Genomic DNA, 17,006 nt, shown 5'->3' on the forward strand with positions numbered 1-17,006 from the left:
CAAAGCCATATGAAAAGACAGACCTCCCGATTGTCCTCTCACCACTCTCATATCCATGACACTGTCAAGCACCAGTCTGTACACAGGAACATAATCTGTCAGAACCAAGTGTATTTCTGTGCATCTCTATGCTTAAACTATGAGCTACAAATTCACAATCTCCTTTACTGACATACATTTCAGATTAATAAACTAAAATGTTAACAGTTGTGATAATTTTGCCTGTTTTCCTTGCATATTCTGTCTCCTTTGAATATTCTGCCTGACTTTCTTGAATATTCTGTTTGATTCCTTCAAATATTCCACCTGCCTTCTTTGAATATTCTGCCTGCTTTCCCTGAATATTCTGCTTGCCTTCTCTGAAAATTCTGCCTGCATTCCTTGAATATTCTGCCTGCATTCTTTGAATACCACTAGTATCCACTTGGAAATGAATTACAGTAAAACCTTGATATAATGGACTTCAAAAGGCTGGAATTTGCTTTTTCAGGAATCAAAGAGCTACCAAACCAAATTCCAATATATAGGAAAAAAGTCCGATAGAGCCAGAAGCAGTCCAGGCTACCTGACCACTTCAGCTATGTTCACCACAATAACGTAAATAAAAGACATGTTTATCAGTGTTCAGTACTTATTATATATATATATATATATATATATATATATATTATACCATTTGATTGTGTAGTTATAATACAGTACAGTACCGCAATGGTAGTCAAAACAGTTTAAAAACCGTTCGTGTGATCCGGACTAAGGATCTGATATATCAGAAAAAGTCCGGTTTAGCAGGGGGAAGTCCGGATGTTGCTTTTACCAGAATTTCGCCTTTTTCGGAATGGCTTGGGCCCCAATTAGTCCGTAATTGTGAGGTCTTACTGTAATATTATTTCCAGTGTAACTACAGCTTCAAACATCTGCATGATCACTTGGCTGACTGTTGGTTGTGATAACCTAAATTGTCTTCGTTGCACTGCATTCTGCCAAATATCAAGGGGTTAGAGCAAGTTTCATTTTCGGGTAGACGGTGTTACTTCATCGTTTCATCATGTGTAGTTGGTTATCTCATTTCTCACTAAATTTGTCACAAATATAATTCATTCCCAGTAAAAATGGCATCGTTTCCTAACTCTCCATCATCGTATCCAATGAGGAAGCCACTTCGTGGTGAAAAATCCAACAGTTGGTGTATGCAGTGGTCAAATGTTTATGTTTATACCATCGCTGACTCACTTCTTGTGAATGCCTCCCAACTCCTTAAAAGATATCCACACAGTGAGCAGACTTGATAAATAACTCTTACGGTCGTTCACAAATCTGTGAACAGTTCAATGACCTACAAATTCACACGGCCCCTTGTGAATGTTCCCAGCTAATGATAAATACAATCCCTAGTTTTGCCATGGCCCTTTTTGTGTTCTTACCTAATTGTTCTTACCTAATTGTATCTTTACAGGAATGAGTCAAGCTCGTACTGTCCTGTGTCTTAAACCATATTTATCGTACATATCCTTAAATTTGTGAATTGTTTTGGCACACACTATTTCATTCGGTAGTGCATTCCATTGATCAATTGCTCTGTTTGGGAAACTGAATTTCTTTACGTCTTTATCACCTCTCTTCTTATGCAGTTTTTTGCAGTGTCCTCTTGCTGATGCTTCTCTATATATTAAGTAATCATTTATGTCTATTTTCTCCTTCCCTGATATGCACTTATATAGCATTATCATGTCACCTCTTTTCCTTCTCTCCTGTAGTGTTGGTAGATTCAGTTTGTTTAGTCTTTCTTCATAGCTTAGGTCCCTTAAGCTTGGTATCCATCTTGTAGCGGCCCTTTGAACTTTTTCTATCTTGTCTATGTGTTTTTTGAGATGAGGACTCCAGACTACTGATGCATATTCCAGGGTTGGTCTAATGAATGATGTTATTATCCTTCTTATCATGTCTTCATTTATGTATGTGAATGCTATTCTCATATTTGCAAGCAGTGTATACGTGTTCCGTACCTTCTCGCTGATGTGGTCAGCTGGAGATAGTTTGTTATTGATAATTACACTAGGTCCTTCTCTCTATCTGAGTGTGTAGGGTTTTATTTCCTAACTTATAATCCCAATCAGGTCTTTTTCCACTTTTACCAAACTTGATTACATGACACTTGTCAACATTGAATTCCATTTGCCATGTATTACTCCATTCATGAAGTTTATTTAATTCTTCTTGTAGCTCTTTACAAGAGTCTGTGTAAGTAATTCTCCTTTGTATTTTTGCATCATCTGCAAACATATTCAGATAGCTCTCATTTCCAGTGTTACTGTTTATATCATTTATATACACTAAAAACATGATTGGTTGAACCCTGTGGTACTCCACTAGTCACTTCTTTCCATGATGAGTAGTTTCCTCTTAGTACTGTCCTCATTTCCCTTTTTATGAGAAAATCTTGCATCCAACAAAACAGTTTGCCTCGAATTCCTCCTTGATGGTACAGTTTCCATAAAAGTCTTTGGTGTGGTACTGTGTCAAAAGCTTTCTTGAAATCTAAATAGATACTGTCCACCCATCCTTCTCTTTCCTGTATTGTGTTTGTTACTCTGTCATAGTAGCTCAACAAATTAGTAACACGTGATTTTCCTTTTCTGAAACCAAACTGTCTTTCTGTTATCATACTGTGTTCTTCTAGATGATTTACCCAAGCTTTTCTTACAGGCTTTTCTAATACCTTGCTTACAACACTGGTCAGTGATACTGGTCGGTAGTTGAGAGGATTTTGTCTATTTCCTTTCTTGAATAAGGGGACAATATTTGCTTTCTTCCAAATATCAGGTAGTTTACCTTGACTCAAGGATTTCTTGAAAATTAAAAATAATGGTTTACTTACCGTATTTCGCGGCATGTAGGACGCACTTTTTTGTCTCAAAGTCACATTAAAATATCCCCATGTGTCCTGCACGCTAGACTGAGGCAGGTTAGTTTGGCTCCATTGAGAAGAAACTCATAAAGATGATCATCTCACTGCTTAGCAACCACAGGAGTTTTCTACAGTATGCAGATCTGATTTTATTTTTAAAAATAATGTACACTAGTGTGTATATGCAGCAGATTTTGGAAACACACGAGATCAGAAACACACAAAACTTTCACGGGTTTGTTTACAGCTCAACTGGCTAACATCGTGAAGATATTTAGCAGTTTAGCAGTTTAGCATCCACACTATTCACTGGTGAACTGTCTGCTAACCTTCTGAAAGGCAATCATGACCACTTTGCTTGCCATCCATTCGCTAACTAGCAAAGCAATCATACTGGAGAGATGCTGGCTAGTGAAACTGCCAAGTCATCAAAACAGACTTTCGTTACGTATGGAAATTCAGTAACCCTAATTAGGTGAGTTACTTTTGTGACATTTTGTGAGTGTATATATGCAGCAGATATTAAAACACGCAAGATCAAGAACACAAAGCATTCACTGTTTGTTTTCAGCTCAACTGGACAATACCGTCAAGGGGTTTAGCGGTTTAGCAACTTAGCAGGTTAGCGTCTAGCGTACACCCTCCTCTAGCAAGCTAACATGCTCACTGGTGAACTGTCTGCTAACCTTCTGAAAGGCAATCATAACCACTTTGCTTGCCATCCACTTACTAACTAGCAAAGCAATCATACTGGAGAGATGCTGGCTAGTGAAACTGCCAAGTCATCAAAACAGACTTTCGTCACATATGGAAATTCAGTAACCCTAATTAGGTCAGTTACTTTTGTGACATTTTGTGAGTGTATATATGCAGCAGATATTAAAACACGCAAGATCAAGAACACAAAGCATTCACTGTTTGTTTTCAGCTCAACTGGCCAATACCGTCAAGGGGTTTAGCGGTTTAGCAACTTAGCAGGTTAGCGTCTAGCGTACACCCTACTCTAGCAAGCTAACATGCTCACTGGTGAACTGTCTGCTAACCTTCTGAAAGGCAATCATAACAACTTTGCTTGCCATCCACTTACTAACTAGCAAAGCAGTCATACTGGAGAGATGCTGGCAAGCGAACCTGACAAGTCATCAGAATTGATTTTTGTCGCATATGGAAATTCAATCACCCTCATATGGTTGGCTTCTCTTAGTGACATTTTGTTTCATGCCTGACAAGAGTATCATAGAAGTGAACAGTCTTATTATACCAATAGCGAAAAACAGGAAAAACAGTTGTAACGTTAAACAGTACTGCCTGAAGTTACAGCTTCACTTTTTCAGCCAAGTGAAGTACTTAGCAATGTCTATGCAAATCAGGGCACACCCAATTACAGTATTTTGTTATGAATATAGGATAAAATTCACTGAGTAGCATAACTGATGCAATATCTGAAATAGCGTGCCTGACGGGCATTCATATCAGCGTCCGCCATTTCTGCTGTATTCTTAGCAGACGAAGCGATCAGAATGATTGACAACGTTCACTCTCTGCATCTCTGCTGCCTAAGCAAAGCTCTCATGATCGGCAATGGCGATCATTTAGGCCATAATGTCCAAATTGGTTAGGTTAGGTTGTAAAGTCGTTTGCCATTTTGGACGTTACGGCCGAAACGACCAGAATCCTAAGGTGTGGGTGAGAGTTTGGTGTAGGTGTAGTTAAGGAAGTAGGAGTGGGAAGAGTCAGGCTAGGGAACTGATAATCCGCTTATTATAATCCCTTCAGCCCAGCAATGTTTTTTTTTTTTTTTTTTTTATAACAGAACGGAGGAAGGAAAAACAAATTCATGCTCGCCATATGATTTTATTCAGTTCAGGAAACATGTACTGAGGAGGTTAATGTGGGCTGTAACAAAATGAATATCGCCTGTGCTCAGTTAAAACGATTGCCAAGTTAAAGTCGTATGAAGTGTGGTATAAGCAATTCAGTGGATGGTATTGAGGACCATTTACTGTATGAGAGTGACAGTGAAACAGTGATGATGACCGTGGTGATGACTTCCAGTGATGCTTCAGGACTTGGGGGAAGTAGTGATGAATTCTCAGGATTTGAAGACGAGTGAAATTTTCACCATGTCAGTAATATGAAGTGAATATAGGTTTTAGGTGATCATGACAGATGCAACCAAGGAAAATTTAGGATCAATGGTGCTGTACACCTTTAGTCTTGCACTGACGATGTTTGGATGAATAAATTGTTTGAGATGTTTCATGTCCTTAAGTGATGATATTTATATTGAACAACCAAATACATTTTGATGTTTTTGGCATATAATAAAGCTACTGGGTACTCCAAAACGGACTGATGTTAATGTTTCAGAGGCGAGCGAATGTTGCATGTGGTGTGTACATGTGTGCATGTGTGTGTGTGTACCATAGTGACTAGGAGGCAGCAGTGTTAAGACCACAAATGGATGTTTTCACAGTACTCGAATGTTTTGAGATGGATGTCTGTTTTTAGGAAATTCTGATAAGAGAAATATGCATTTTTAATTGTTGATGCTGCAAGGAAAACAGCTGACAGTATGGGAGTGATACTGGGAGAAGAGGGTAGAGACAGTTGTCTAGCGCTTGGTATGCAGCAGTGTTGCTAAGGGATAGTTTCACCATTCTCGACATGTTTTGAGATGAATGTCTGTTTTTAGTAAATTGTGATCAGTGAAGAACGTATTTTTAACTGTTGATGCTGCAAGGGAAACATCGCAGACAGTGAGGAAGTGATACTGAGAAGAAGGGGTAGAGACTGCTGTCTAGCAACTGGGAGGCAGCAGTGTTACTAAGGTGTAACAATGGATGTTTTCACCATACTCAGTATGTTTTGAAATGAATGTTTATAGTAAATTATGATCAGTGAAGCATGCATTTTTAATTGTTGATGCTGCAAGGCAAACATAGCTGACAGTGAAGGAGTGATACTGAGAGAAGAGAGTAAAAACAGCTGTCTATCCTGTTCCCAAGCAGCCTTGCTATATTGAACTTTGGTTGTGAAACATTGTAATTTATGTATTTACAAGTGCTACCTTTTTATATTATTTGTGGAGGTAATTACAAGTTAGTTAGAGTGCATGATTAATGATGGTAGTAGTCTGATATTGTGCTTGAGTCAAGGCAATGTGAGGAAATTCCGAAACAGGTGTGCAATATGACGGGGTTCTTTTAGGATAAATGAACTGATGTGAACATTCATTGTACTTTATGTTTTCGTCAGAGAATGAAAGAACAGAGTTTATTGACTTCATTTGTGGTTTTAAATTCATAAAATATTAAAAACGGTGTTTATATCAGTTTACTGATCCATATTTATCAACAAAGTTGAGATGGCCTCGTGGTTTGAAGTCACGTTTTGTTAAGACGGGGTTTTGTTTTCTTTTCTCTTTTCCTGTATAATTCTTTGTACATAAAAGAAGAAACTAAAGGATGATGAGCAGTACTGAATAGATTCTGAAAGGTGAGTGTGTATCTAAGTGATAGTGGCTCATATCAGTTACGTTTTGTCAAGAAGGGGCATTGTTTTCTTTTCCTGTACCATTCTTTGTATATAAAAAAAAGAAACCAAAGGCTAATGATCAGTAATGAATAGATTCTGAAAGGTGAGTGTGTATCTGTGTGGTAATGGCTCTTATCAAGAAACTTTACTGCAGTCTTGGCTGGGACAAACTTTTTTTTCACAGAACTGCCCTGCCAGAATTAGGGTGCCTCTTTCACAATGCTGCGTCTTACATGCCGCGAAATACGGTAACTCCTTTGCACATTCTCGTAGTACCCAACATGAAATTTCATCAGGACCACTTGCTTTTCCTCTGTCTAATTTACTTAACTCCTCCTGTATTACTTTTTCTGCTATTTGTATATCTGGTAGTATGTGTGGACATGCATGTTCCACATAGACCCTTTCAAAATTTTTTTTTGTAAAAACTAATTGGAAATTCTTATTTAGTGCTTCACAAATATCTTTCTCTTGCGTATAAGTGATTCCCTCGTCCATAATGGATTGTATTATATCTTTTACTTTGGTTTTGCTTCTGATGTAGCTGTAAAACAGTTTTGGTTGATCACTACTTTTATTTATTATATCCTCCTCAAACTGTTTTTGGGCTTCCCTCCTTATTCTTGTATAATCGTTTCTTGCCTGTTTGTAATTATTATACGCCCTTTCACTATTGTGTCTTCTGTATCTATTCAACAACAAACCTCTTCTTTCTTTTGATTTTTTACATTCTGTATTGAACCATTTCTGTATTTTCTTATCTGCTTCTTTGTGCTGTGGGATGTACTTCTGGACTCCTATTTCATAAAATTCACAGAATTTTTTATATACATCATTTAAATCTTGTCTTCTAAGCTCATTTTCCCAATCAACTTCTAAGAAATACTTCTTTAGGTCTTGATAATTTCCCTTTTTATAGTTTAGGCTCTTTTTGTAACTTTCATTGCTGTTAACTATGTCATATGCTATCCCGAAGTTGTTATTTAGTACTGCATGATCGCTTTTGCCGAGTGGAGGGTGATATATTAAATTGTCAATGTCATTTTCTTGCCTAGTAAATATTAGATCTAGCACTGAAGGTACATCGAGTCCTCTTTTTCTGGTGGTTTCCCTCACATGTTGCGTTAGGAAAAGGAGCTTTTGGTCCCAACAGCTTTCTTGGCTACTTATATCTAGAGTATTCCAATTTATATTTGTATTAAAATCTCCAGTTAGTATAATTCTTTCCGATTTCTCTTCCATTTTATGTAGTAATGATCTTAAACTCTGAATTGTACTCTCTGCCAGGTCCTAATATTCGTCTCTTTCCCATGTGTTTGATCTGGGTGGCATGTACAAATTGGCTACAATTACTTTGCCTTCAGATGTGTTGATCTCTACTGCAATCAGTTCTACTTGTGATGGTATATCTAGTTTTATTTCATTGACTTTTAGATTTTTCTTAGTTAATATTATAATTCCTCCTCCTTTTTTTAAATTTCTGTCTCTTCTCCATATATTGTATTCCTCTAAGTTTAGTATGTCATTGGATATCCTTGGTGTTAATTTTGTTTCAGTTAGGCATATTATTTGTGGTTCATTTTCTCTGACATAATCATTCATCTCTAGTAATTTAGATACCATTCCATCTACATTTGAGTACATCAACTTTATCATCTTGTTTATATACTTGTCATGACATGGTTTTACTACCTTCCTCCTTTTTATTTCATCCTGTTTATGTACCACTTTCGTACCTGCAATCCTATTACTTTGTTAAAAAAATTTCTTCTTCTTCTCTTCTGATCTTCCCTCATTTTTTCTTTTTGCTTCCTCCCTCTTCTCTTTCAGTAATTCCAGTTCCTCTTGTGTTAGGCATCTTTTTATCCATACATTTTTGAACTCCCCTTCTTCCATAAGATTCTTTGCATTTTTTAGTATCTCCTCCACAGTGTTTACACTCTGGAAAGTCACCTTTAAAGGTCTTGTCTTGCTTTTCTCGTATTTCCCTAACCTTTTGTGTTCCTCTATGTCTTTACTACAGATTTCCTCTGATACTTCTTTCAGTAAGCTCACTACATTTGCCATCTCCTTTTTGTCTCTTGTGATCTTGTTTTTTACTTCTTCCTCTTCTATACCAGTGATTACTATAAATTTGTTTATATCTACTGAATCTCTGACTAACTTTGGATTGTTTTGGAGTATTCTTTTCACTTCCTGTTTAATGCTTTTTTCCTCCACTCTTGTTTCTAAGTCTTTCTTTACTTTCACCATTTCAGTATACGTGGTTTCCACATCATTTTTGTAGCTTTGCACAGCTTCATTCACCTGTGTTATCTTCTCCTCAATATCACTGCTTTGGTCTATCAGACTGCTTACTTGCCTAACTGTCTCTGTATCCTTTTTGAACTCTTCCATAAAACTCTCGTGATTGACTACTGTACTTGCCATTTCACTCATTTTCTTCCTAAGTGTACTCAATTCCACTGCTAGTTCACTGATGGTTGTGTCTTTCTTGTTGGCCTCCCTTCCTAGTTTTCTATTTCTTCCTTTTGCAAGTGCATCTGCTTCTTTATTTCATCAATTTCATTTCTGAAAGCCATTTCTAGTTTGTGTACATGTTCAACCAGTCTATTGTGCATCTCCACTTCAACCAGTTCTTGGTAGAAATCATCATCTTGCTTTCTACCTTTATCCCTTTTCTTTTCCAGATTTGCTTTACTAAAGTGTGTATCCATTTTGCAATACTAAAAGCACAGAGTACATGTACTTACATACCCCATGCAGCTGTATTCTAAACAAACCTCAGCTGACTGAGCACATTCTTTCGCCTCTTGTTTCTCTTTTCTGTTTGTACAAGTCTTGTTTAAAGTTCTTATTATTTTTTTTCTTTTAATACTGGAAAATCATTTAGTCTAACCTGGTACAGAGCTTGACTCATATAAAGATACTAATTTAGGTAATGCCACTGGCCGTGCTGGTTCGGAGTGCCGAGGTCGCACGTCTGCTATCTGTGACTCCCACTGTGTGTGTGTGTGTGTGTGTGTGTGTGTGTGCGTGAATTTTCATTTGTTTCGATCAATTTTTAAATCATCATTTTTGTCAGAAATACTGTTTTTTTTTCGCCATCGGAACACGGGAGGGGGTTGAAAATGGCAAGATAAGGCATTTCCAATAAAAATGATCACTGAAAAACTGAAACATGACAATGTTTCATTTGAACCAACAAAAAAAATAAATAAAAACACTAGTAAAGGTAAAAAACAAAAAACAAAAACTAATTACTGTACTGTATTTAGGGATATTACTGTATACGGTACAAGCCAAAGCCATCCAGAAGGACAAATAATGTCCTGTGTGGAGAATGATACACAAGTGCCATCCCCTTAAAAATCAAGATAATGCTATCCCACAGTCCCTCAAAGTATGTACAGTAAACCCTTGATATAACGGACTAATTGGGGGGGAGGGGTGGGTCGCTACATCCAAAAGTTCGCCATATACGAGGGGTCGGTATTTTCTAGGGATTACCAAACTTAGTTAGCTATAAAAGGGGAGTCATCCGGTCCTATGTACTCAGACATAACCTACACTAACTCTATGAAGTTTTACATGGAGAATTCAATGGTTTATGATGCTGTACATGGAAATACATTATGGTATTAAGTTGTACAGTGCCTCAAGAAAGTATCCGTACTTAGGGGCAGATAGTTTTGAAATCATACGTTCACCTCAGGTGTGTTTTCGGATCACATCGTTGATTTTTCATTTTGTTTACCACATAGTTGTTCTGATACTTTTTTGAGGTACTGTACATCTAAATAAAATACCTATAATAAGAATATAGTATGATGTAGTACTGTTACAGTGCACTTACTGTGCCAGGAAGGGATGCTCTTGTCACCGTGGGCTTATTCCCGAATTTCCCCCTCATTTAGCAACCTTTGTTTGCACGCTGAGTACACCGCTTCCCGTCCGATCAGCGAAGTTAAGCAACGTTGGGTCTGGTTAGTACTGTACTTGGATGGGTGACCGCCTGGGAACACCAGATTCTGTTGGCATCCCTACGTGTCAAGTGGGTTTGGTGGAGGATTAGTGCCCCTCTCTGTAAAACAATTAACTCTAAGCCCTTGGCCACCCCGTCTGGGATACATGGCGTCTGGCAATGAATGAATGAATGATGTTTGCAAAATCCAGGGGAAGTTCGGTTGCGATTTGGCCTTTCGTTATATCTGAAATTCACAATCCCAGGGTTCGTTATATCAAGGATTTACTGTACTTTTATGTGGAGGTGACGGATGTTATGAAACACCGCTGACTGCAAGGTTGGACAGCCATGAAAACAAACATCATTTTCGACCAAAGCATGCTCAACATGCACTTGAAAAAAATATTGGAAGCATATGATACTCAAACACCAATATTGTACAGATGTGATGTGCACTTGGCTCAAACATGTGCAGGGTTTGGTTATCAAGTGCCCAGGACACATCTGCGAGGCGTCGTCCACAGCCAGGGTGCATGTGGTTGAAATGCATTTAGTTCATTTTTCTTGTTTCTGGTTACTCTTACATGGTGTGTGATGGGTTGTTTGGGGTAACTGAGAAATGTATATCGTTGCATGATGTAAATCTGACCCCAGATGACTATAGTGATATATGTTCTGCAAGCAAAAAATTCAGGTCTTGCACTTGCCATGAGAAGACTTATTAGAACTCCAAGCCTTCGCTAAGGCTGTAACAATCTAGAGGGCCTCTGGGCGTAAATTTTCTAAGGCATCCCAAATATGATAACAGATGCACACAAGGAAGGATACCTCCTTAAGGACCACTATGGGGCTAGTGATGCAGTGGCCACCAAAGTATGTGTGCAGCCTCACCAGCAAACCTTTATGCACGGGAACTTCCACCTGGAGACTGTGAAGGTGATTCCAAAATATGAGGAGGAATGTTTGCTGAAGAAGTGCTGGCGTTGTTTACCAACGGTCTCTCCGACTGGATGCATCAGTGTATCCCGTGTAAAAGCGATGGCAAACTTATGACTTAACCGAACATAACCCAGCCAAACCTAACCTAATCCAACCTAACCTCACTTGCATTTGACGGCCAGCTTTCAAATCTAAAAATGAGCATCATGTTAAATACAGCCGGCTACTGGCAGACAGCAAAATATCTACGCTTTCTAAATCCTCATTTAGAGCTTTCTGAAGTAGGTTTATAAAATCCCCGGTATCTTTGGTAATCCTGGAACAATACGTAACCTGTAAAACATTCAATAGAAAATATGGAAACGCTGCGCCCGTTTGGTAAAGAATTAATCAGTTCTGTTTACATTTCTAATTTAGCATATCAGACATGGATAACACAGTAACTTACTTGTGGTGTCCATCCTTGAATGACGCGATGAACACCCTCCACACGATCGTCCTGACGGGGAAATTATCAAGCACACCTCACCAAGCTGAAGCTAGACGACTGACAGCAGGTACACATCACTGAAGCTGACTCCGCCATCTTTCCACTCCACCCGTTACTTATAATTTAATGATTCAATATTAGAACCTGGTAAAGTTCCATATACTCCTAAGTGCCCTGTTGATATTTTTTAGAGTATACTTTAAAATGTTTTTATTTCAAGTGCTCTTGTACGTGATTTCTGAAAGGGAATAATTGTCCAGAAATACGGCGGCCATATTGCTTCATAGTTTGAATGTTGCCCTTTAGTTAGGACGTATCAGTGATGTGTCTGTGTATTTATCTCGTGTGTGTACTCATCACTCAGCTCTATAATATGGAGAGTTATCCCCCGCAGCGAGCGTGTGACACACGGCCGCCATATTGAAGCACCCGCATTCGTGTATAGTTTCCCTGCTGCATTTATGTGAAGTATACATCATAGTCATCATCATCATCTTCGTCATCATCATCAGGACCTCCTCTCCCACCCTAGGGCAGGGTGAGGAGTTGCAACGTCCAGACAGCCTAGGTTTGCCTAAACCAATGGGCCACACTTCTATTCATTCATCATTCAAGCCCATGGAATCGTGGCTCCATCAGAGAGGCCAAAAAACTCACCAAGGCTTGTACCTATCTCTACCATGACAGAATATATATATATATATATATATATATATATATATATATATATATATATATATGTATATATATATATATATATATATATATATATATATATATATATATATATATATATATATATATTGTTACGGAACAGAGAGAGATAATGAACACTTCAAGTGAGAATACTAAAATCACTACTGTTCCGCAAAGTTCCAGGTTCAAAACAAAAGAGTTAGGTAAAATTACAAGTTAAAGTTTAATGCTCAAACTAACAAAAAAACATTCAGGACTCATAAGGATAATGTAATGGCAAAAAACAGGTTAAATATATGGTTAACTGCAATAGCCTCTATTAACACGAAATTAACAAGAGTAAATTTATCTACGTCAGCCCTAATAAAATGAGAAAACCGTATAATGCTCAGTTAATGCAAGATATATTATTACAGATACAAAATATTATTACTACTGGCTGACAGTAAAAACCCTACATTAATCACAAAAACCTCACCAGGCCTACGAATTAACACCTTATGCTATACAGTACAAGAAAAAATGTAATAACACTTATACTCAAATTACACAGCTGCTAGATGGTTGGAGACTTCCTGAGCACTCACAAAAATAATACACCCTACAGGGGAGGACAGAGATGTGAACAAAATGAGGAGTAGATCTAAGTGGCTATTAATGCAGAGACTGAGCTCATTATATAGGAGCCGGCAAAGCTTGATACAACTTGTAAGAAGGACGCGCAAATGAAGCCATAGGGGACAAAGAGCTGACAATCCTGCTCTGAACAACAGAAAGAACGACTTACTCTACTACAAGGGGGAGAAGGGGGGAGTGAGGCAGAACACGCAAGTCCAGTCACTGTGGAAGCCACGAGGCGAATCGTGATCAAACATGCAGCATACTGTACGTTAGAATTATACAAAGGATGATGAAATCATAGGCTATGTAACACCTCCCCACAAAGAAAAAAGAAATTTATAAAGGAAATTTCTTATTACTCTAAAACAATCTGTCTAAAGTCTAGATAAGCAATCTGCAATAACATTTTCTTTCCCCTTGACATGTTGTATGTCTAATGAATACTCCTGAAGAAGTAGACTCCATCTTGTCAATCTCTGATTTTTATCTTTAAACTTACTAAGGAATTTCAGTGGGTTATGATCGGTATAAATAACTATGGGGTCAAAACCAGAACACAAATAAAATGAAAAATGCTGTAAACCCAAAATCAAGGCCAAAAGCTCTTTCTCAATAGTGGAGTAGTTCTTTTGAGGTGGAGTGAACTTCTTACTGTAATAAGATACAGGGTGTTCAATACCCTGATCATCCTCTTGCAGCAAAACAGCCCCAGCTCCTGTATCACTTGCATCAACAGCCATCTTAAAAGGCTTAGCAAAATTTGGAGTAGCGAGCACTGGATGATAGGATAGCTTTAAGTTTGCTGAAAGAGGATTCACAGTTATCGGTCCAGACAAATTTAACTCCCTTTTTCAGTAGGTCTGTAAGTGCAGTGATACAAGAATTGAAAAGTTAAGAACAAATCTCCTGTAATAACCTACCATTCCCAAAAATCTTTGTAGCTCTTTCCTACTTTTAGGTCTGGGAAGATCACTTATAACCTGAACCTTAGCTTCTGGTGGTGCAACATGTCCATCACCAGTTACGTACCCAAGGTACTGAACTTTAGCTTGACCAAACTCACACTTTAATAAATTAGCTACAAGATTAGCCTGAACCAAACGCTCAAGAAATTTACTGACATGGCATAGGTGATCTTTCCAGTTGTCACTGAAGATTAATACATCATCAATATAAACAACACACCCTGCCAAACCCTCTGTTACAATATTCATGAGCTTCTGAAATGTGGCTGGTGCATTCTTCTTACCATATGGCATTACAGAACATGCAAAAGTCGTTCCTAGTGTTACAAAACATGAGATCTCCCTAGCACGTTCAGTCATAGGTACTTGCCAGTATCCCTTTAACAAATCAAACTTACTTATGTACCTAGCCTTTCCGATCTTGTCTATGCAATCATCCACGCGAGGGAGAGGGTAAGTGTCTGTTTTGGTTATCTGATTAACACGTCTGTAGTCGATGCAAAGCCGCTGTGACCCACCTGGCTTAGGGACTAGAGTGACAGGAGAACTCCACTCGCTCTGACAGGGCTCAGTCATCTTGTGGTCCAACAGGTAGCCAAGCTCCTTCTGGATGAGAGGAACTTTCACTGGGTTCACACCGTAAGGAGGCAGTTTAATTGACTTTGCGTCTCCAACATCGACATCATGCATCAACACAGTGGTTCTTCCTGGAGTGGCAAGGAACACTTGCGGGTACTCCTGCAGTAATGCCGAAAACTCCTGCCTTTCCTCGGGAGCTAGATGAGAAAGCTTAGTCTGGAGATCATTCATGATATCAGGATTCTTCCCCAAACTATCACTCAGGCTCATGCGCATGGGAGAACTTCACTTGCAGACTCGGGTGGAACAGCTACAGTGCAGACTGGGTTATTTTCGTCCCGCCTGTGATATAACTTTAGCATGGTGATGTGACAAAGTTGCTTGTTCTTTCTACGATCTGGTGTGGCAATGACATAGTTGACATCACTGAGTTTCTTCTCCACGAAATAAGGACCACTAAACTTGGCTTGAAGAGGTTGCCCTTGCACCGGTAGCAGAATCAAAACCTGATCTCCTGACTGAAAGTGGTGTAACCTGGACTTCTTATCATACCAAGTCTTCATCTTCTCCTGAGCAGCTCCTAAATTCTCTCTTGCCAGCTGTAAAGCAGTGGACAGCCGTTCTTTGAACTTCATCACATACTCCAGCAGGTTGACGTCATTTTCCTCCGACAGCCAGCATTCCTTGTGTAGCTTAAGGGGTCCTCTTACTTCATGGCCAAACAGTAGTTCAAAGGGTGAGAAGCCCAGTGATTCATTTGGAGATTCTCTTGCGGCAAATACAACGAATAGAAGACCTTTATCCCAGTCTTTCTGATGTTCCAAACAGTATTTCCTGAGCATCGATTTGAGTGTTTGATGATATCTCTCCAACGCTCCTTGGGTCTGGGGATGGTAAGCTGAAGACGTGATCTGGGTGATGCCCAACTCTTTCAGAGACTGCTTGAAAACATTTGACATGAAATTACTTCCCCGGTCTGACTGTACCTCCTTGGGCAGACCAAACTTGGTGAAGAACCCTAGCATTTCCTTAACCACGTTCTTTGCAGAGATATTTCTAAGTGGAATGGCTTCAGGATAACGAGTAGCCATATCAATCAGGGTCAACATATAAGAAAATCCTGAAGAAGTCTTAGGAAGAGGGCCCACAATATCCACCAACAAACGGGTGAATGGCGCCTCAAAAGGAGGAATGGGAACTAGAGGTGCAACCTTTTCGGTCTGATTACACTTCCCCACAACTTGACAGATGTGACAAGACTTACAATACCAGGAAACATCTCTGAAGATACCTGGCCAATAGAAGTGTTTCAAAATGCGTGCCACAGTCTTCCTTACTCCAAGGTGTCCTGCCAAACTGGAATCATGAGCCACTCTAATGATATCCTGCCTGCAAACACGAGGGATGACAACTTGATGTATAACCTCCCATTCACAGTCGGCTGATGCTGTTGGGGGTCTCCACTTTCTCATAAGTACTCCTGACTTTATATAATAACAAGTAGAAGCACCAGCTGACTCTTCCTCACTGCAAGCAGAGTTAGCTAGACCTTTCGACTCAGGGTCAGCAACCTGCAACTCAACCAACTCTTGACGAGACAAATTATCAACACTACGGGGTACTGCCTCATCTGGTGAGTGGTCCAAATTAGCAAGAAAAGTGTCAGCTAGGATAACATCATCATCATCATTGTCCTCTAAGTCACCAGTAACTTTAGACTTAGCCCTAGTGACAGCACATGCAGAGAACACATCAGGGATATCACAATCCTGGGTCGCAGTCACTGGTTCACTAGACAACTGAGGAGCAGGACACACTTGACTTCCACCAATATCATTTCCAAGTAAGAAAGTTACACCTGACATTGGGAGTGTCTCAACCAACCCAACCATAACGGAACCATTAACAAAACTAGACTCTAAATTCACTCTGCACAGAGGGACAGAGAAGTAATTATTCCCTACACCTTGTAAGATTACAGTTTCATCAGAGGAATTAACATTAGAGCCTAGAACACTGGTCAGCATAAGGGATTGGCAAGCACCTGTATCACGATATATTTTAACTGATTTCCTGTCTTTACTGTCCAGAGGACTGACAAAACCATCAGACAGGAAATTAGCACATGAACTCTTGAGAGTGTCACCCACGGTACTGCTCAAAAGAGGAGCTCGATCATGAGAATTTAATTTACCCCTCAAAGCAGGTTCAGTTAACTCGGTTAAAGAATTCTGGGAACTCTCAAGGGTGGACACTAGACCAATTGACTGAATATTTAAAGACTCCTTTTTGTTCACATCACGC

Source organism: Coenobita brevimanus, chromosome 109 (assembly GCF_032717465.1).
Source record: "Coenobita brevimanus isolate Jiangsu-jjx chromosome 109, ASM3271746v2, whole genome shotgun sequence".
NCBI lineage: Eukaryota > Metazoa > Arthropoda > Malacostraca > Decapoda > Coenobitidae > Coenobita > Coenobita brevimanus.